The 22,302-nt window shown below is 34.4% G+C and overlaps 1 long non-coding RNA gene across 14 annotated transcripts; it reads left to right on the top strand.

Moving 5' to 3' along the window:
- The first annotated feature begins 13,283 nt into the window (after nucleotides 1-13,283).
- On the top strand, nucleotides 13,284-20,050 carry LOC114174941. 14 transcript variants are annotated; one of them, XR_003602783.1, is made up of 9 exons: nucleotides 13,284-13,794; nucleotides 14,513-15,050; nucleotides 15,435-16,498; nucleotides 16,628-16,735; nucleotides 17,102-17,237; nucleotides 17,927-17,979; nucleotides 18,815-18,985; nucleotides 19,512-19,547; nucleotides 19,838-20,049. It is a non-coding gene; the product is annotated as an uncharacterized LOC114174941 (long non-coding RNA). The 14 variants fall into 14 exon arrangements; XR_003602780.1 differs by having other exon boundaries at nucleotides 14,513-14,654; nucleotides 14,773-16,498; nucleotides 19,838-20,048; XR_003602781.1 differs by having other exon boundaries at nucleotides 14,498-16,498; nucleotides 19,838-20,050.
- The last annotated feature ends 2,252 nt before the right edge of the window (nucleotides 20,051-22,302 follow it).

The raw sequence follows: 22,302 nt of genomic DNA, 5'->3' as shown, positions 1-22,302 counted from the left end.
AAAAGCATGCATGTGGAAACAACGATGCTTTCATCCAAAATCTTGCTAAGTTTTCTAGACTAGAAAAAGATTTTAAGCACAATTTGGACTTGCTCTTGAGTGAACAAAGAAAGAGAGCAAAACATAAGAAAGAGCAAGCAAAACTTAAAAAGCTTCGAGAATATGAAAAGAAGAGAGAAAAAGAGATAAAAGAGAGGAAGAACAGAGATGAAGAAGAAAAGGCTAAAGAGGAGTATCTTAGAATAGCCAAAGAAGAGAATGAGAGAAAATAATTTGAAGCAAGAGAGAAAATAAACCAAGAGAGTGAGCTTGATCGACAATCAAAAGTGGTAGAGTTAAAGAGTATTTCAAGCCTAAGGGAACTCATTGTTAAGGATTGGGTGTACCATCCTTCACCAATTCCTTCCATGAAGACCCAATTTTCAAAGGGAATTCTCCCATCTTTAAACTCTTCTCACTTTTTCATTAAATCTTTTGTTTTGTTTCCTTCTCAACCTTTTTGTTCTCCATCTTATTCACTTATTTCATCCTCCTCAACATATTGTGCCAAAACACACTTTGCCTTTAAAATTCATTTCAACAATCATCTAAGTCAAAGTGTAAGACACTCTTGTGAAGTGGGCCTCATACCAACTTTTTCCAATTTTATAAGCCCATTTTCAGACATTTTCCAATCAATTATATTGCATGGTCATTATGACTTTAATGCAATTTTATTTGATCACTATTGCAGATATGTGTTTGATCCTGGTGGAACCCAACTTTAGTTGTTGTGAGCCTTACACAACCCTCTTGATCTGAGGTCAGATCCTCTTCAAGAGGGAGGGGATGATATGATCCCAACAAGGCTTATAGCTTGTCCAATGCCTAGGCCCAAATCATGCATAAGGCCCAATCCATGGCCCACATGCATCTCAAGCCAAAGCCCATCAAGAGGCCCAATAACAAGAGGCATGTTCAAAAAGATCCAATTGGGCTTCATTCAAGATGGCCTAAACCCACGTGGGCTTCTCACACTCTTCACATTGGCCAAAGAAGATATGAAGATTTGAAGAGCTGTTTCAAAGAGCAATAGAATAGCAATAAGATTGGCCCATTGTTTAGGCCTTGCTTTCTAGAATAATAAGTCAAACAATGTGTAGTTGAATTACTAAAATTGGGCTTGACTAAGCCCAATAGGAGGGGTGTCCATGAGCTATAAAAAGTCCAAGGTGGACTAAGTGGAAGTCAACACTTCTTCCTAGACCTCATGGATCATGCATCCCATAGAGCCAAGTCCACACTCCACCCATGTGCTTCCTTTATCCAAGGGCTAAGAGAGTGTCTTCTTTTTCAAGCCTTCATCCAAAGGCTAGGAAGTTACCTTCTTCTCCAAGCTTGATCTAAGGGCCAAGATCAAGGCCCACTCCATCCAATGGCTCTCCTTTCTCATGTGTAAATGGCTTCATATAAAAGCCAAAATTTCACTCATTTGTAATCACTCTTGAAATTTTAAGCAATAGATGCAACTTGAATTGAGAGCACTCCTCCCTCTAGCCACCTTCCTTAGGCTAGCAAAGATTAGGAAATCCTATCACCTCCTTCAGTTTCCATTTCTTGCAAGTGCCTTCAAAACTTGCCTCCATTCCTTCATCCATTTCCGTTGCCCATGGAGTTCTTCATGAACCTTTGGAGCTCCACCAGCATGGCATGAGGGATAGTTTTCAAGCCAAGCTTGTCCACAACCCTTGTGCTAGCCACATTTGCACAACTTCCATTATCTATGATGAGGGGACATAGTTTGTCATTGATATGGCACCATGAATGAAAAAGGTTTTGTCTTTGAGAAGGGTCAAGTTCCTTGGAAACTTGTCTTAGTTCGTGCTTTATCATTAACAATTCACCTTCAAGGGGTTTAATCCTTTCACTTGAAGAAGAAGTGTGGGAAGAAGTAATTTTTGGGGAAAGGGGTGAAGAATGTTCACTCTCTACTTCTCTTTTAAGGTTTAAAACCATGGTTCTTTTGGTAGGACAATTTGAAGCTATGTGCCCATATCCCAAACACTTAAAACATTTTATAGAACTTGTCCTTGTACCTTGAGAAGAATTAGAAGTTTCATTAGAAGGCCTAGATGAATTAGTCCTAGGAGGTGGGTCTTGGGAACTCTTGGGTGGTGATTTATCATGTTTTCTTTCTTTACCATTCCAAGTACGAGAATAGTAGTCATTGTATGAACCGCTCCTCTTGGCCTCTTTTTTCTTTTGCACTTGAGTTTCAACTTTGATGGCCAAATCTAAAACTTTGTCAAGAAAGGAGTACTCATATAACTCTACTAAATCTTGTATGTCCCTCCTTAACCCACTCACAAATCTAGCTATCTTTTCCTCTTCACTTTCAAATTGGAGTCCTACTTTTAGAAGCATGGACTTCATTAACTTGTAATATTCATCTACACACATGGACCCTTGTTGAAGCCTTTGGAGCTTCAAAAGAGTCTCCCTCCTATAATAGGAAGGAACAAATCTAGCGCGCATCAAATTTTTAATGTCCCTCCAAGAAGTCGCGAGTGACTCTTGGTTAATATTGTCCATACATAATTGATGCCACCAAGTCATGGCATAATCCTCAAACTCTAAGACTACCAAATCTACTTGCTTTGGATCACTAACAACATGAATGGTAAAAATTTGGTCCACTTTTTGTTCCCACTCAATGTAGATGTTTAGGTCATTTTCTCCTTTAAACTTAGGAATCTTTGGAGTTTGCTTCTCTTGTGATGGGTTGCGCCTAGAATACCCTCTTTTCCTAGCCTCTCTTTCTTGCTCCCTAGCTTCAAGCCTTTGAATGTGCTCTTGGATTCTTAGGTCACTTTGCTCCTTGTCTTTTCTCAATTGTTCAATGGCCTCCTTCCTAGACAACTCCAAATCCCGAAGCATTCTCATCAATGTATTGTTTTTGTTTGGTGTAGGTGCATTTGATTAACTTGCCATGATTCCTACAACAAAAACACTCAAATCCGAGACAAAATAAATGGATTACGGGTTAGACAAAAAATCGAGACCTAATCCAACCCAAAATGCCACGCAAGTGTTTAGATCACATTCCCAAAGTAACAACGCAAGGTTAGCACTCAAAATCCTCCAAAGGAGTGAAACAAACACTTTTAAAAACTTGTTCAAAACCTTTCAAATGCAAGACAAGTGATTCGGCCACAACATCCCAAGAGTTTCAAGAAAAGAAAACTACTAAGACAAAACAAAGAACACCTAGTGACAAGCAAGAAAAGCACAAAAAAAAGGAAAGCATGTAGCTATCATGCATTTAAACTCATGGATTTGAGGCTCAAAGACTAAGCATCCAAAGACATGTTATCCAACCCCATTTAGGAGCTTAAAGAGGTGCAAAAACCGTAGCCAAACTGCCACCACAGAACTTGAAAACGCTGATTCACGTCTTCATGGCAGATCTGACCTTTGCTGACTAATTTGATCATAACTCTCTCCACAGAACTCCAAATCCGTTGGTTCTTTTTTTTTTTGGAAAATAGACACTAAGAGCTTTCTTTTGAGAAAAAAAAAACGTAATTTTTGGAGCGTTGACCTGGTACAATTTAATGTTTTAAAATCGTCATGTTTTCTGCCAGCACTATTTTTGTGAGTATTGGAAGTCGATTTGAACCATACAAAGATAGCAACAACAAGACAAGGTTAGCACATAAAAAACACCATATTCAAGATAACCTAGGCTCTAGATACCAAATGATGAAGGATTATCTTGTTCCTTTTTAAGATTATTGAATATTGTGTGAGTTGATTAAGAAAACTAAGTGAAATCCCCACTGGACATTAAGATAGCATGCTATCTAGATGTGAAGGTTCCTTCACAAAGCTCAAGAGAAGAAGATGATAGATTGATTCAATCAAAAAGGGAATGGATCACCATGCGTTACATAGCATTGCTTTCTTACTCCTAATTAACCTACAAAGCAAATAAACATAGATTAGCATGTTGGCTTAAGTCAAGTCAACTACAGTCAACAAGTCAAACCTCGTCAAAGGTCAACAAGTAAACTAAAGTTTATTCAACTAAGTTAACTTTGGGAATCAAAAATAACAAACACAAATGAAAGGGATGAAGGATTAATGAACTTCCTTTCTAAACATGCTTAGTCTTCTTAAGCATGTGCCTCCATCCTTGGTTGGGGTCTATCCTTCATCAACAAGTCAGTAAGGGTCAACATAGGCTAAAAGAGAAAATAGAAAGAGAAAGAATAGAAAAAGTAGCAATAAAAACTGCAGAAGGAAGAGAAAATGAAGAAAAAGAGATGGAAGTAGAGAAAAATATGATGGAAAGTTTATTTGTCAATATTTTTTCATCTACAGTTTGTGATGTCATTTTACAGGAACAAAAGGATAAGCTTGTGAATGAAACACACCAATAAACACACCAATAAAACAAAAGGATAAGCATGTTTGAAAAGAAAGCTTGTCCATAGTGCTTTATTATGCATTTGGTTCGCTTTATGAGAAGCAAATTCATCAAACATAATGCATTGAATTATTTATTGTTACATATCAAGGTGGGTTAGTGTTGGCAAGAAAAGTGCTCCACGGATTGCAACCATTGGAAAGTAACAAAGATGAATATATTCAAATTGAATTTGATCCTTGAGGAAGAGAATTAGTTTCAAGTTGTGGAAAAATAAAGTCCTTCACAAGATCATAATAAACTTATATTAAAACTAGTGTCTTAAGATTTGGGACAAATCTTCTCGAAGAAGGAGGGTATATGTGAATTGCATATGGGAAAAATGGAGGATGACTAATGTGCCATGTTGATGCAGTTTCTTTTATCTAAATAAGGGCCCAATAGTTTGTAAAATTGACTGACCAAATTGTCTTTTAGCTTAAATAATTAATGGGCTTTAGTTTTGCTTTATTTTCAAGTTGTAATAAGGGTCCATATGCCAACTTAAGAACCAACCTTTGGAAGATGAAGAGGACCTTTGCTGAAAGTTTATGGGTGACTTTTGGTAGCCTTAAATTCAGTTACAATCAACCATTAAGTAGCGGATCATTATTAGCTTGAATGGATCATTAATAGCTTTAAGTAGGTTGTAATTGAAATTTATATGTCTTTTGTAATTCTGATGGTTAAAGCTCCTATATAAGCTGAACCATTTTCATCACTGAAGGCAAGTGTAGTTTTATTCAAAAAATATAAGAGTTTTATCTCTTCTATCTTAGTGAAAGTGATTCTCCTAAGTTCTTGAGTGATTCAAGATCCCCTGAGTTTTATCAGGGGTCCTTTATCCCTTTGTGTGTTTAAACTTTTAGGCTTATCTTCCATTCTTGGAAGTGTGATGTCTATCAATTTCTACTCGACCTTCTTATATGTTCCCATTATCTCGTTTTAAATAATTTCTCAAATTTCTTGCTTATTAGCATTCCAACCTTGATAGATCAGTAAAACGAATCCAACCCTCTAGATTCACATCATTTGGTAATCAGAGCCTGGCTATCTAGATTTTGAATGGGAGTGGAAGTTTATTATACAAGGTGTTTAATCAAAGGCCACCCATGTTTAGTTGCATTCGATTACGGAAGCGACAACAATTTTGTGAGCCAAAGATTGGTGGAGAAACTCCAGTTACCAACAACCTTTCATCCGAATTAAGCATGGATCAAATTTGGTACATGGCAATGTGTGAAAGAAGTATTATGTGATATTGCTCCCATGGACTCTTGTCATCTTCTTTTGGGATGGGCGTGGCTTCCTTTTGAAACACTCAATCTTGATGAACGTTCCCTTTATTCGAGGCACGAGGGACATAAAATGAAGTTGAAATTTATGACACCAAGACAAGTTAGTAAGGGTCAACATAGGTTGAAGGAGAAAATAGAAAGAGAAAGAACAGAAAAAGAAGCAATAAAAACTGTAGAAGGGAGGGAAAATGAAGAAAAAGAAATGGAAGTAGAGAGAAATATGATGGAAAGTTTATTTGTCAATTTTTTTTCTTCTATAGTTTATGATGTCATTTTACAGGAACAAAAGGATAAGCATGTGAATGAAACATACCAACTTCCATGTATGAAAAGAATGCTTGTTCATAGTGCTTTATTATGCATTTGGTCCGCTGATGAGAAGCAAATTCGTCAAACACAATGCATGGTGTTGCAACTGAAATCGCGACGGGAAGGAAAACCGAAAGGAGAAACGGGTTTAAAAAAGAGATTTGGAGTCGCCACCAAATTTATTTCTGGAAAACTATGAAAAACGATAAAATAAAGCAAGTCTGCGAAAAAAACCAGATTTTTGGATCCGGGAGTCGGTTAACGCCCGCACGAAGGCGATACCTTTAATTAAAAGTGCAAAGTTGATGTGGTTTTCAAAATATTAATTTTCCCCCAAAAGAAATAATAAGACCAAAATGCTAAAAAGAAACAATTTTTTTTTTTTTATTTTTTGGGCCTGACAAGGATTGACCTTGGTCCTACGTATTCTCATTAAAGATGAGAAATCAGGGTTAAGTAGTTCTTTAATAGATATTTGAAAAACAATTGAGAAAAAGATTTGGTTTTTTAGAGGTGAACCTGACAAGGACTGCCCTTGCTCTTACATGTATCACGGTGGAGAATCAAGGATCACGTAGTTCTTAAAAAAGACTTTTTGCTTGAAAATGTTCAAATTTTTATATTTTGAAAATTTTGTATTTTTTTGGTATTTTTGAATTATTTGAAAATATGTGTCACACGATGCGAGCGGTCGGACACACACTAAAAGGCAAAAAAAACTATTTTTTGGTTTTTTGAGAATGAGTGTCACACGGTGCGGGCGACCAAACAAACACAATAAAGCAAAAGAGAATATTTTCATTTTTTAGATTTTTTCTACTTTTTTATAATTTTCTATAATTTAAAATATTTTTGTTTTATCTGGGTCTTTGTTAGAAATTTATAAAGGTAGAATTTAATAAAAAGGATAAAAATGGAAAAAACAAAATGTGAGGGTGCATGAAGTAAATGAGGTGTGTTTGTTAAAAGGTGGGGGTGCAGTGAGTAAAAGTCAAAAGTAAAGTGAATCTAGAAGGATGGGTGTGAACTGTGAAAAGTGAGGTGCAATCAGTAACAACAAACAAGTCCAAAACAAATATGGGGTGCGAGGTTGGCAAACATCAGGGGTGCGTAAAGAAATACATAAATAGTCTGATGAAGGATTATCTTGTTCCTTTTTAAGATTATTGAATATGGTGTGAGTTGATTAAGAAAACTAAGTGAAATCCCCACTGGACATTAAGATAGCAAGCTATCTAGATGTGAAGGTTCCTTTCACAAAGCTCAAGAGAAGAAAATGATGGATTGATTCAAAACAAAAAGGAAATGGAAAGCACATAAACCATACAAAACCAAGAACAATTAAAGGAAGAAGAAAACATAAAATGGAAAGGAAAGGAATGGTAAAAATGTGAGAAGCACGCCACTACAAGGCTAGGCTAGAAGTCATGACAACCTTGAAGATGAGTGAATCTGTGCCGCCACTTGCTATGCAAGATAAGGCTTAAAAGTATTCACTTCCAAGGGAGGAAACTCTCACAAATGGTTGAGACACAAGAGTGTTTTTACTTCAAAATGTTCAACCCTTTTACATGTCTAGGAGCACCCCTTATATAGAAGAGTTTATGGGCCTCTAAGCAAATAAAAGATACCTAAGGATGTCTCTACAAAAACCTAACACTAGCTTCTAGAAACTAGGTCAAATAAGGTTACAAAAATGAGAGACAAAAGAGCTAATTATGGTGTGTGCAAGGCTAATTTCGTTCTAGCACAAAAGGAGATAAAGAATGTGTCTCATACGTCTCCAAAAAGTGGTCAAAGTGTGCTAAAAACAAAGGAGACCAAAGGTACATAGGTACACTTGTTTTATGCCTTTTAATTTATGCTTTATGCCTTTGCTTTACTCTCTCCTCCACATCATTTATGGTCCCCAATCACCATGCGCCACCTAGCATTTCTTTCTTACTCTTAATTAACCTACAAAGCAAATAAACATAGATTAGCATGTTGGCTTAAGTCAAGTCATATATAGTCAACAAGTCAAACCTAGTGAAAGGTCAACAAGTGAACTAAAGTTGATTCAACTAAGTCAACTTAGGGAATCAAAAATAACAAACACAAATTAAAGGGATGAAGGATTAGTGAACTTCCTTTCTAAACATGCTTAGTCTTCTTAAGCATGTGCCTTCATCCTTGGTTGGGGTCAATCCTTCATCATCCTCCTCTCCTTGGAGAGAATTTGACCACAAATTCTTTAAGCCTTTGTAGATGGAGCTTGACTTGATTTGGGGGAGGATTTGTGCCTCCCTTTTATGAGCACTTGTTCCGTCCTTTCTAAGGGTATTACCCCTAGCCTTGGTTAGGCCATTTTTGTTTTCTAGACTACTCTTCCTCTCTTGTTTGTGCTTTGGGCCTTCCTTTTTGGCTTGGGAAGAGAAGGAAGGGTGATGCACATCTTGCTTTGGAAGAATTTTTTTGTAGGCAAGTAACACCTTGGTGAAAGCTTGCCCTTTTTATTTTTCTTCTTTATCTTTTCTTATTATATTTCTATCCTTATTAACTTCTTGAGGTGATAGAGGTAGTAAAGTTGTCTTTTTCCCATTTTTGAAGAAAATGTATTGGTTGGTATGGCCATCATGTAAAGTTTGTTTATCAAATTGCCATGGCCTACCTAGTAAGATATGTGTGACTTCCATGGGAACAACATGACATAACACCTCATCTTTGTAGCTTCCTATAGAGAAGTTAATTAAGACTTGTTTATTGACATCTATTTCTCCCTCTTTACTTATCCAAGCAAGCTTGTAGGGCTTAGCATGAGGAATGGTCTCTAAGCTAAGCTTTTCCACCAACTTTGTGCTAGCTACATTGGTACTACTTCCTCCATCAATAATAAGAGAGCAAACCCATTTGTTAATTTTGCATATAGATTGAAAAATGTTTTCTCTTTGAGTGGGCTCAAACTCACTTTGATCTTGACCTATCATGCGCCTTAATAACATAGGGTCTTTCTCAAAAATTGTAGTTTTACTAGAGGAAGAAGATTCTTTTGAAAGAGAATGGGGAGATGAGTGTTCACTTTCAACATCATTACTCTTCTTTAAGATCATGGTCCTCTTGGTTGGGCAATTTAAAGCAATGTGATTATAACCCAAACATTTAAAACATTTAATGGAACTTGATCTTGAAGAAGTGGAATGGTGAATGTGATCACTTGGAGACTTACTTTTACTTGGTGGTTCTTGATGAGAGTTAGAAGGGAACTTATTATGTTTCTTTTTATCATTTCCCTTTCATGAGTGACTAAAGTAGTGGTTGTGTGAGTAACTCTTCTTTGCCCTTCTTTTTCTTTTCAATTGAATTTCAATCCCAAGGGCAAGTGTGAAAACATTTTCAAGAGTGGAGTACTCATACAACTCTACTTGGTCTTTTATGTCTCTCCTAAGACCTCTCACAAATCTTTTTATTTTCTCTTTGTTAGTTTCTTTTATTTCAACCCTACGCATTTGAGACTCTAATTCTTTAAAGTATTCACTCACACTCATAGGACCTTGGTGAAGCCTTTGGAGCTTCATAATAAGTTCCTTCCTATAGGAGGGAGGAACAAATCTAGCGCGCATAAGAGTTTTAATGTCCATCCAAGAAGCCACGGGTGGCCCTTGGTCATAATTCTTACAAACTTTATGCCACCAAGTATTGGCATACTCCAAAAATCCTAAAACTACTAGATCAACTTGTGCTTGATCCTTTACACGATTTTCAATGAAAATTTGATCAACTTTAGCTTCCCAATCAAGGAAGATTTTGGGATCACTTCCACCATAGAACTTAGGAATCTTTGGAGTTTGCTTCTCTTGTGATGGGTTGCGCCTAGAATGCCCTCTTTTCCTAGGATCTCTTTCTTTCTCCCTAGCTTCAAGCCTTTGAATGTGCCCTTGGATTCTTAGGTCACTTTGCTCCTTGTCTTTTCTCAATTGTTCAAAGGCCTCCTTCCTAGACAACTCCAAATCCGGAAGCAATCTCATCAATGTATTGTTTTTTTTTATGTAGGTGCATTTGATGAACTTGCCATGATTCCTACAACAAAAACACTCAAATCCGAGACAAAATAAATGGATTAGAGGTTAGACAACATGAAAACCGAGACCAAATCCAACCCAAATTGTGACCCAAGTGCTTAGATCACTCTCCCAAAGTAACAAGGCAAGGCTAGCACTCAAAATCCACCAAAGGAGTGAAGCAAACACTTTTAAAAACTTGTTCAAAACCTTTCAAATGCAAGACAAGTGATTCGGCCACAACATCCCAAGAGTTTCAAGAAAAGAAAACTACTAAGACACAACAAAGAACACCTAGTGACAAGCAAGAAAAGCACAAAAACAAGAAAGTTTAACTTCTAAGGAAATTTTGTTTTAAAGACAAAACTTGAACAAGAGTAAAGCAATGAAAAACACTTTTAAAGATTCTATGGAAAGCATTTGAACAAGCCAAGATTATACCTCAAATTATGCATACACCAAGAAAGATCATAACCAAGTTAAAGCATGGAACTAATTTGCCAATATCACCCAAAATCCAAGTATAAAATTTAGTAGCATAACACCTAGTAAAAATGGCCAAATGGATTCACCAAGCAACACATTAGCTCTCGGCCAAACAGTATTTGGTCTTGAAAACACTTTTTCTTTTCAAAACTAGGTACTTAAAATGATGAGAAGGATGTTTTAGGGTGTCTTGAACACTTAGTTCCTTAAAATTAGGTCAAAATCAATTTCAAGGAGCATGCTACAAAAAAAGGCATAGATCTCATGCAATAGCTCAAATACTTAGAAACAAGAATAAGAAAACTCAAAGAAGCATATGACATATGACTCAAGCAAAAGTTAGACACATTTAAATACTCAACATGACATACACAAAGACACAAACATGTAGCTACATGCATTTAAAGTCATGGAATTGAGGCTCAAAGACTAAGCATCCAAAGACATGTTATCCAACCACATTTAGAAGTAAGAAGAGTAACAAAAACAGTAGCCAAAACTGCCCAACATAACCTGAAAAACGTTGATTCGCGGTGATCTCGGCAACTCTGTCCTTTGCTCACTATTTCAATCATAACTCTCTCCACAAAACTCCAAATGCATTGGTTCGTTTTTTGTTAGAAACTAGACTAACAGAGCTTTCTTTTGAAACCAAAAACGTAATTTTTGGACGGCTAAGCTGGTGCAGTTTAATGTTTTAAAATCGTCACGTTTTCTGCCAGCACTATTTTTGTGTGTCATGAAAGTGGATTTGAACCATAACAAGATAGCTACAACAAGACAAGGTTAGCACATGAAAAACACCATATTCAAGATAACCTAGGCTCTAGATACCAAATGATGAAGGATTATCTTGTTGCTTTTTAAGATTATTGAATATGGTGTGAGTTGATTAAGAAAGCTAAGTGAAATCTCCACTGGACATTAAGATAGCAAGCTATCTAGATGTGAAGGTTCCTTTCACAAAGCTCAAGAGAAGAAGATGATGGATTGATTCAAAACAAAAAGGAAATGGAAAGCACATAAACCATACAAAACCAAGAACAATTAAAGGAAGAAGAAAACATAAAATGGAAAGGAAAGGAATGGTAAAAATGTGAGAAGCACGCCACTACAAGGCTAGGCTAGAAGCCATGACAACCTTGAAGATGAGTGGATGTGTGCCGCCACTTGCTATGCAAGATAAGGCTTAAAAGTATTCACTCCCAAGGGAGGAAACTCTCACAAATGGTTGAGACACAAGAGTGTTTTTACTTCAAAATGTTCAACCCTTTTACATGTCTAGGAGCACCCCTTATATAGAAGAGTTTAGGGGCCTCTAAGAAAATAAAAGATACCTAAGGATGTCTCTACAAAAACCTAACACTAGCTTCTAGAAACTAGGTTAAATAAGGTTACAAAAATGAGAGACAAAAGAGCTAAGTATGGTGTGTGCAAGGCTAATTTCGTTCTAGCACAAAAGGAGACAAAGAATGTGTCTCATATCACTACAAAAAAAATTGCATTTAACGGGGGTTATTTAGCGAAGGTTAATATAACCTTAGTAATAGATTAACTTAACTGAGGTTTTTAAAATCTCCGTTAAATTCCAAAGGTTTAGTGTTAAACCTCTATAAAATAGTGTAGGTTTTCAAAACCCCCGTTAAATTACAAAAGTTTAACTTTAAACCTCTAAAACATAGTTTAGGTTTTTTAAAACCTCCCTTAAATTACAAAGGTTTAGTGTTAAACCTCTATAAAATAGTGTAGGTTTTCAAAACCTCCGTTAAATTACAAAGGTTTAACTTTAAACCTCTAAAAAATATTTTAGGTTTTTAAAACCTCTCTTAAATTACAAAGGTTTAGTGTTAAACCTCTAAAAAGTAGTATAGGTTTTTAAAATCTTTGCTAAATTACAAAGATTTAGTTTTAAAACTCTAGAAAATAGTCTAGGTTTCTTTCAAACTCCATGTTCACACTCCATAAAATGTATACAATTATTACTTATACTATTTTTTGCCAATTTATTTCTACGAAAATATATGTAATGTTCTTTAAAAGTTATTTATTAAAAAAATACATGTAGATTATTTTCTTAAAAAAAAAGCCTTCCACAATTAATTCACTTGAATTTTGTTATATAAAATTATTTTTTTATTTACAGTTATTTTGTAACGGTGAAAAAACACCGCTAAAAACATTTTTGTTTTCTGTTAATTTTTTTAATCGTTAAATTTTTTTTATATTATTTTAAATTTAATTGTTTTGGTTGTAACTTTTGTAAAGGTTTTCTCTTCTGTACACTACTAAAAATTTATGATTTATTTGCAAGATTTGTTGTGAAAAAAATTCATAAAATTTTCTTGCAAAATTTTCCAAGAATTTACTTATTATATGATTTTTTCTTACCAATTTTGATTTCTAGCAAATTTCACAATTTTTTTTTATATTTATTACGAATTTTGTTACAAATTTATATCAGGAAATAACATATTAAATAATTTTAAAATTTCGCAGGAAAATATTATAAAAATTTCAAATTTCTTACAAATTTCACTAAATTCATTTATGTCGAATTTTGATATAAAAGTTATTGAAAAATTTATTTATTTTATAAATTTTTTCATACAAAATTTAAATTCGCAGCAATTTTGTATCTTTTCGTAGAAACATTTTTTATAAATTTATATTTACAGGAAGTTAGCATTTGAAATTTGACAGGATAATTTAACCAATTTTTTTCCATCTCCTCCAGTGGCTACAAGTACAATGATCAACTTTGAGTCCTATGTTTTTAGGACTGTTGGGAGATCAACTTTGAGGATCCGAAGCTCGGTGACCTCCTCGCCACATGATTCGTGTACTCGGCCAGCGTAGTGGAGTCGATCCTCGACTCGTCGCGCGAGGACAGTTACGAAAAACATGCCTTCGTCGAGCTAGGGTTTGATTGGAACCTTCGACTTCAAAGTCGCGTTCACCGATCACGAGAAGTATGTCTACCATGAGCATGTGAAGGAATTTGGTGACTCTGCCATCGCTGAAGAATATGAAATCGACATTCATCTTGCCGCCAACGCTTTCATCAAACGGCAATGACGACGTCGATTGTTTTTCCGCCGCCTTTACCTCCTTCATCGACAACGAAATCAGTCTTGGCAACGCGTGGAGCAAATTCTACTTGACGACAAGCATCCCAAACCCAACAACGGTGCTCCTACCTTCGGCTTCGATTCTTATGGTAATTAATTGTTCCTCTCTGCTCCTAACTTGAAATTTGTCATTTATACAAGTTGAAATTTGTTAGTAATTGAGTGATTGAATGTGGTGATATGCTGAAGTAGCACTTGGAGCAGCTCAAGGATGAACTTATCTTCATGAAGAATTATAAATTCATGTTAGAGTTTAAGAAATATGATTATAGATTATTCTTGCTATGATCATTCATTGCTCAAGGGTGAACTTATCTTCATGAAGAATTACAAATTCATTTATAAATAGTTAAACGTACTTTTTACTTGTCAATTTTTTCTGTTAAAATCGTTTATAACTGTTATTGGTTAGACAACTACAACTATCTCTAGATTGATATTTTGCAGTATATATAGACATTGTAACAAAAGTTCCTCATTTGTGAAATTTTTTCCTTTGATACAAAGTAATAGTTAGCATTTAGTTAGTATTATCTGGTTGGACTTTGAATTTGGTAGATTTCTATTTCCTTACTATACATTTTTTTTCTGGTGGTTATGGTTGTACTTATGTTTAGTTTTATAATTTATCAAATTATAGCACCTAGGAAATGCAGAAGACAAGATAGAATACTCTGTCTCTAAACCCATACTTGAAAAATATTAAAGTGTATTGTATCTAACAAATGTTTGATGAAGTTGTTCTATTACTACTCAACTGTTTCTGTTTTTGATGATATGTTAAACTTTGAGTCTTTCTACGAGAAGGTAGTTGAACAATTTTGACAAGCTTTGGAGATTTCACCATAGTGTGTGCCTGCACAATATGGACTTGCTTTGGGGCTGCTTGGTTTAGCAAAAAGACTGCATCAATCTAGGAGCATATAGATGGGGGGCTTCACTGTTACAGGTTTTTCTCTTCAATATTTTGTCTTTAATAATTATTATGTTGTTTTTTATTAAGTTTTCAATGCTTTTGTTGCTTTTATAAATTCTTTTAGAGGGCTTTTGATGCAAATATGTTACAGGCTTCTCAAGAGGTTCAAGATTTAGATGTAGACAACCTTTTGTTTATTTCTCAAATTCTGTGTGGTGGAGACTAAGAGTGTAGTTATCAAACATTGTTATTGCTTATGCATTAATGGCACATTAAATAGTAATCAGAGGAAGAGAAAAAGCATAAGAAAATGGAATAAAGCAAAGGAAGAGTTTGTGAAACAAGAGGAACAAGCTTTATTGGTTCATGGATTATCAAGAACCTCCTTCAAGATGGTTACTTTGTTAACACCACTGAGAAACAACTCAGGTAGTAAAAGCAACCCTATCTGTGTTACATAAACATTTTCAGAATGAAAAAAAAAACTTTTGAATCCACTTTTTAATATTGGTTGAAATTCCATTGAAAAAAAAATTCTAATGGATGATTATATGTTACTTCTTACTTGTTATAATCCACCATAATGATACTTAAAATTCTATTGGAGCGCATTACACTGTGTGCTTAGTGCTGAGATTTTTTCTTGTCATAGTGCAGTAAATTACTTCACTTTTTAGTTAGTGAATAGTAGACCACCTCCGTCAATTGTGACCTTGGTAGCTTTGGTGAATTGAAATGATGCTCAGGGAAATCTGAGGTTTCATTGAATAGGAGCACAGTAAAATATATGTGTGGAAATGGTCCTGTTTGCAGGGACTCAATCCTTTGATGTTCATGTTTGTTGTACTTGGGAATACCACTTATGTAGCCATGTATTAACACTGGTAATACTCCTGCTAAGCTATTTGTTGTGGATGAGTTACTTCTTGTGATAGTATACATGATGGATATTAAATTGGCAGAAAATTTGCTCTCTACAGTATATCAATGACCTTTTTGTTACTAGCAAGAAGATTACTAAGTATTTAAATTTGACAATGTGATTAGTCTAAACCTTCTCTGTTATGCTTCCTCTGTCTGCCACAAAAAGCAAGCAAATTAATAGCAAAAAGATCATCACAAATGGACAACTCTTCCTTATAAAGCAACTTTTAATTTTAAGTGAGCAGGTAATTTTGTCAGTCTTCTTAGTGAAGTTTTATAGGCTTCATTAGATAGGAATGATGACCATAAAAGATGTCCTAAACATAGTATGCTGCTTCACTTTGTTTTAGTCATTCACAATCCTAAGAGAAAAAGTTCCTTTAAATCTAGTTTTTAATATTTTTCTTGTGCACAAAACAATTGGTTGAATCTGTTTTGAGCAAGGTTTTAGAGGAGTTTGACAAAGCAAAGTAACAAGGAGATTCTTGGACTCAAATCCAATGGTGTTTTAGTTGAGGGTCTTCATTTCAAACCTGCTTTTGTTTCTTCTTTTGTTTTTATTTTGAGATTCTGCGAATTGATATAGTAATTTTCTTATTAGTTCCAAGGGATTGTGACACGTACTGACATTTAATTAAGTGTTTTTTACTGTGTTATGTTAGTTTCTATGAGTTATTAATGTTTATGTTATGTTAGGCCTATTTTTGACTTTTAAGTTTTATTATTTTGTGTGCATTTAATATTTTGTTTTGCCACCTGGGACAAATTTAAAATATCTTGCAGCATCACCCACCTAACAAGCATTGCAGAATGATAATGGGTTTACAGTGCAGAAATTTATGATGTGCCAAAGAGATAAAGCACTGATATGACCTTCCCACGTGTGGAGTCAAAGAGCATTTTCTTTTTTCTTTCTTTGTGGTGGCTGACGACTACGGACACTAGATCACTTGGTAAAGTTGATAACACCTGATGAAAAAATAATTGTTGAAATTTATGAAAATTAGTTCTTTAGAATATTTTTTCACATTTTTAATTACTGCCTTTGTCATTTGATCGCTTATCATTGATGAATATAACAGGGAAGAATAAGGAACTCTATAAATATAATATATATATATATATATATATATATATATATATGTACAGCATATTATTCTTTGGTCCTGAAGCTGAAGTTGTCTTGATAGGTACAGAGCATAAACCTGTGCATTTTTCCACAGTTCTGTTATTATTAATAGTTCTGTTATTATTAATAGTTCTGTTGGGGGATTCCTATTTTCTTTGTTGGTGTGTTTTTAACTCCCAATATTTCAAGCATCATACATATATATATATAGTTTCTTCCTGGTTTGTTGAAGTTGAGGATTTTCAATTCTTATCTGTATTTTATACCCTTGAAGAGAAGGTAAATACTACATATTATTTTTTGTAAAATGGGATAGAATAAAAAAATGTGGTAAAATAGATTGCTTAATGAACTCTTGTGATTTGCTAATGTTTGGATATGTAACTTGTGTATTGAAAATGATTGTTTCTATTATCCACTGTTGTAGATACTCTCCACTCCATAATGTCAGGAGACCATGGGAACAACATACTGATCAGTCTATTCAGTATCCATCAACCATGCTGTTGACAACTGATCATGATGATCGTGTTGTGCCATTGCACACATTGAAGTTATTAGCGGTTGGTCTGTTTCTTATGAATTCACATTCAGATTGTAGACACAAGTTAACTTCTATTTATTAAATTGTGTTGCAAAGTATAAAATAAGTGGTTAGAAGATTGGTCTAGTTAATGTTTTCTCCAAACATTCAAGGAGAAGAAAATATAAAATAGATATCTACGTTTACTAAAATTAGTTTATGCATTAATTATAAATTATTTTTTAGAGAAATTGAGGAGATTGCTAATGTGAGTTGATTTTAGTTCATGAGAAAACTTTTTCTTTCTTATGTTTATGGAGAAATTTGTTTAAACAAACTCAATTAATTGTCAAATTTTTTATGCATATATGTTTCACTCTCATTTAACTACTGAATGGGCAAGAAACTCACCTTGATAGTCCTGCAACTTTCTTTTTTTTTACCCTTTTTAACTCTAAGAGGATAACAGGTAAAATTAACCTACAAGTTGACATGCAGGGAAATAACCGCAATATTGAAATTGGTGTTAAACCTCCCAAGGTGAAGTAAAAATAATTCGTACACCTTAGCCTTAGTCCTCCTCTCATCAAGAATTAGCCAAGAAAGGAAAAAAATAAAACTTTTAGTGTTACAAGCTTTCAAGTTAAAGATTTAAAAAAATGACTATTATTTTTGTGATCTATTATATCTTTATTATTACCATTCTTATGGTATGCTTCTTATATTTAGGTATTTGAAGATAGATACTGTAGTTTTTGTGATCCTGATATACCTATACCCAGGTAATTGGTCTGTTTTGGTCTAAAATTTGTAGTGGTGATCCTTTTTGGTATGCTTCTCAATTAACCTTTTTGGTTTCTCTTCCCCTTTTCATAGTGCAGACAAAACCATGTTGCAATTTACAGTGTTAACCAGTTTTATGTCATCTTTGTCTCAATCACAACTATACATACCTACATCTTGTCATACAATACATTTTCTTCATACCTTATCATTTCTTTTGTGACTACACATCTATCTTGGAGTTCAATAAAATTGTCTTTAGACTGAGTGAGTACTTTGCTATTCTAAATAACCTTTGTAAACAAACTAAGAATATTCAATCAAACTGATCGATCAACATTGTATTACTACAAGAGCAAAGAAAGAAATGAAAGGGGAAACCAATTCCTGCCAAACTGACTTAATTGTAACAGTTGCAGTTATCTAGTAATCAAATAGAAAGTATCCATTATAGGATTTCTATTATTAGGATCCACATTTCTAGAGTTGGTGCAATGACCTGCAATGAAATATTGGTAACTAGAAAACCAATTATGGTTGTTAAATGGACTATTGACAAGGTTATCCATTTCATCATTCAGAGAGAAGCAAAAGCCAATGCGCAATACAATAAATTCTACATGCGCAAGTTTATACGGATGTGAAGGTAATTTTAATAGAGCAGGAAAGACAAAAACTTGAGTTATAAGTGGTCCTACTATCTAAGAGTGTCCTAACTTGATAGATTTTTTAGAAGTAATTGTGTTTGCATCACCCCACTTGGCCATTAAAATGCAAGACTTGATAACCTTCTGATCTTACATTAAAGCATTTGATAATTAATTTTGTTTATAGGTTACTGATAGAGGGTTACTAGTGATTAAAGGGTTCACTCAAAACATGTTACTGCAGTTAGCCACACAATTGATGAATACACTCTTGTTTCAGCAATTCGACCAAAAGGGGCATTATTCACCATGTTGGTTCCTGCCACAGGATCAATCTACTGATCTGAAAGATATCCTGGTACATATTTTTTACTTCTCATTCCTCATAACACTTGGCATTAAAATTTAAGTTTCCATACAAGCAAAAAATTAACTATTTTTCTGTGCGGTTGAATCATTCGGGTCATGTTTCTACCTTAGTTTCTGAGAGTGATCTAAGTCATTTTGTTATGAATGAGGAGATTGTTCTTGCTTTCCTTGCTGCCTCAATTAAGAGGGCTCTCTCTTATATAATCATTTTTTTTCTTTGATAGTATTGAATAATGAAATTATATCCAACGTAAAACTCATCAATATGGTGAACATGGATCAATCATGAAAAATTTGTTAATGCTGTTGATGAGATTGAATAAGGGTACTAAATAACTTTTTCCACTTCATTAAGGTTGCTCTTATAAAATCAACAAATGAGAAATTGAACACTTTTTGCAGAATGTTGATCATAGCTAAAATTTCCATGGAGTATTTACCTCAGGGAATTTTATTTTTTATATGAAATAGCTTGTTTGAATGAACTACTAATGGATTGATCCTAATGTTCACAGCAGAGATTGGCACCCCATTACAATGCCGAACTATAGGTACATATCTTCCTTATTTGTTCTTCACCTACCTTCAGATAAATAACTTTATTATTTAGATTGAACAAAATACAAAAAAATGTCTTTCACATTTTTTATGATTTTTTAAACCGCTAAAAATTTTATTTGTGACGATTTTTAACCGCTAAAATTTGTAATTTTAATCGTCACAAATGTCCATTTTTTTTGTAGTGTATGTTCAATTCTGCATCGGTAATGTTTAAGACTGTATAACTTCTTTTATTTTTTAGAGTTTACATTTGTAATTATGATTCACATTTATATTGTAGGTTTCTGATCAAGGAAGTGTGCCAACTAATACAACAAGTTCTGGACATGAGAAAAATCATATGTGATAGTTGACGAATATAATATAATGTGGAAGTTAATTGAATCATTTTATGTTTTGAGAACCATTGCAGTACTTCATGATAGGTTTTGCTGACTAATATGGTACTTGAATTTGAATTTGAATTCGTATATTTGTTATACTTTGATATACATTTAGTTATCCATAAATAATTTGTCAATTTGATGAGTTTATATCTATTTATGTATAATTTCATTAAATATAGATTAAAAAAATAGAATAAATGTAAATAATTGTGATTGAAAAAATATATGTGAATACATAAATATAAATGAGTAAAAAAATATAATAATAATTTAAAAATATGTGGTACTTTACGGAGGTTTTGAAACCTATAGTATTTTACGGAGGTTTTGAAGCCCAGGGTATTTTAGGGGGTTTTGAAACCCATGGTATTTTACGGGGGTTCTGAAACCTATGTTATTTGATGGAGGTTCTAAAACCCATAGTATTTTATGGAGGTTTCAAAATCCATGATATTTTACGGAGGTTTCAAAATTCATGGTAATTAACCGGGGGTTTTAAACCCACAAAACTTAACTGAGGTTTTAAAACCTATGTTAAATACAAGAGGATAAAAAACCTCCGTTATTGATTGGTGCTTCCTGGGGTTCGTAAAAACCCTGGCTAACACATTCTCCAGGGATGGTTTAGCGGGGGAAATCGAAACCCCGGGTAAAGAACTTAGTAGAGGTTTTAACCCTGGGTAATGTAAAAATAAACCTCCGTTAAAAATATTTTTCCTTGTAGTGTATGTCTCCAAAAAGTGGCCAAAGTGTGCTAAAAACAAAGGAGACCAAAGGTACATAGGTACACTTGTTTTATGCCTTTTACTTTGTGCTTTATGCCTTTGCTTTACTCTCTCCTCCACATCATTTATGCTCCCCAATCACCATGCGCCACCTAGCATTGCTTTCTTACTCCTAATTAACCTACAAAGCAAATAAACATAGATTAGCATGTTGGCTTAAGTCAAGTCAACTATAGTCAACAAGTCAAACCTAGTGAAAGGTCAACAAGCCAACTAAAGTTGATTCAACTAAGTCAACTTAGGGAATCAAAAATAACAAACACAAATTAAAGGGATGAAGGATTAGTGAACTTCCTTTCTAAACATGCTTAGTCTTTTTAAGCATGTGCCTCCATCCTTGGTTGGGGTCAATCCTTCATCACAGTCCAACACAAATAATGGAGGTGCAGAGATTAGAACGGGGGTGCACAAGTAAATAACATGGTCAGACCCAATTTCTACTCAAGCTAAACCTAATTAAAATTAAAGCTCTTCTTTACCCATGGTAGCCGTCTCTTCTCGTTTTCCAGCAGCCACCATGACTCCGACGGTTGAGACATGCGCTCACCTTTTGGCCACCACCAACGACACAGCCCCCGTCGGAGGCCCCACCAGTGACGTCGTCGCCGTTCGCCCCTCCTTGCGCGAAATAAATTAATTATTTAAAGACATCTGATAAATTATCACCAAATAATATTTGTATTAATTTTCTAAATAACCCATTTTCAATCATGTAGTCCAAATTTGCTGGGAAATCCAAAAAGATGAATATTTGCACTTAAACCCCTCTTCTTTGACCAGATTTGACTTCTTGACCAGATTTGACCAACTTTTGACTAGTTGACTATTTGACTGCCCATTGACAGGATGACACGTGGTAGCCTTCTCCTTTTCTCATATCAGAATTAGGGTTTCTAGTTGTGTGGAGATGAAGATGACGACGTGGCAACATGTTATTGGCTCAAATTCTTTAGTGGAGATTAACCCCACGTGGCATGTGCTGGTTGGCCAATTTTAAGAGTTGAGGATTGCCACATGGCAGCATCTGGTTGAGTGGAGTTTAAGTGGTAGGAGGGATGCAACTTAGTAGAAACTGCGGTGCAGAATAGGATTTTGGTGAGACCCATGTAGAAAGAGGGCAGTGTATGAGTAAAAACTGGGGTGCAAAAGTGTTTTTTCAAAACTTGCTAATTTGAGCTTTATTTAAAGGTGTTTTATAATTTCAATCAATTTATTTTCCCACCTTTAAATAAGCTTAATCTTAACTTCAGCTGCATCAACAAATGTTAAAATATCCAAAAATAATTTAGGCAGCTAAAAATCACTTTTTAAGACATTTTTATCACACAAGCTCAAACAGCCTAATTATAAGAATTATTAATTAAATCACTCTTTAAGCACATAAATTAAATTAAATACCCAGAATTAAACACTGAATGAGGGCAAAAATACGCACTCGTCACACACCAACTTCCATGTTTGAAAATAAATTTTGTCCATTCTGCTTTATTATGGATTTGGTCCCCTGATGAGAAGCAAATTCGTCAAACACAATGCATGGGCTTATTTATTGTTACATATCAAGGTGGGTTAGT

The sequence above is a fragment of the Vigna unguiculata genome, chromosome 3 (assembly GCF_004118075.2).
Source record: "Vigna unguiculata cultivar IT97K-499-35 chromosome 3, ASM411807v1, whole genome shotgun sequence".
NCBI classification, from domain to species: Eukaryota; Viridiplantae; Streptophyta; class Magnoliopsida; order Fabales; family Fabaceae; genus Vigna; species Vigna unguiculata.
Note: the sequence above shows the minus strand (reverse complement) of the source record. Positions and strands in the feature narration are given on the sequence as shown.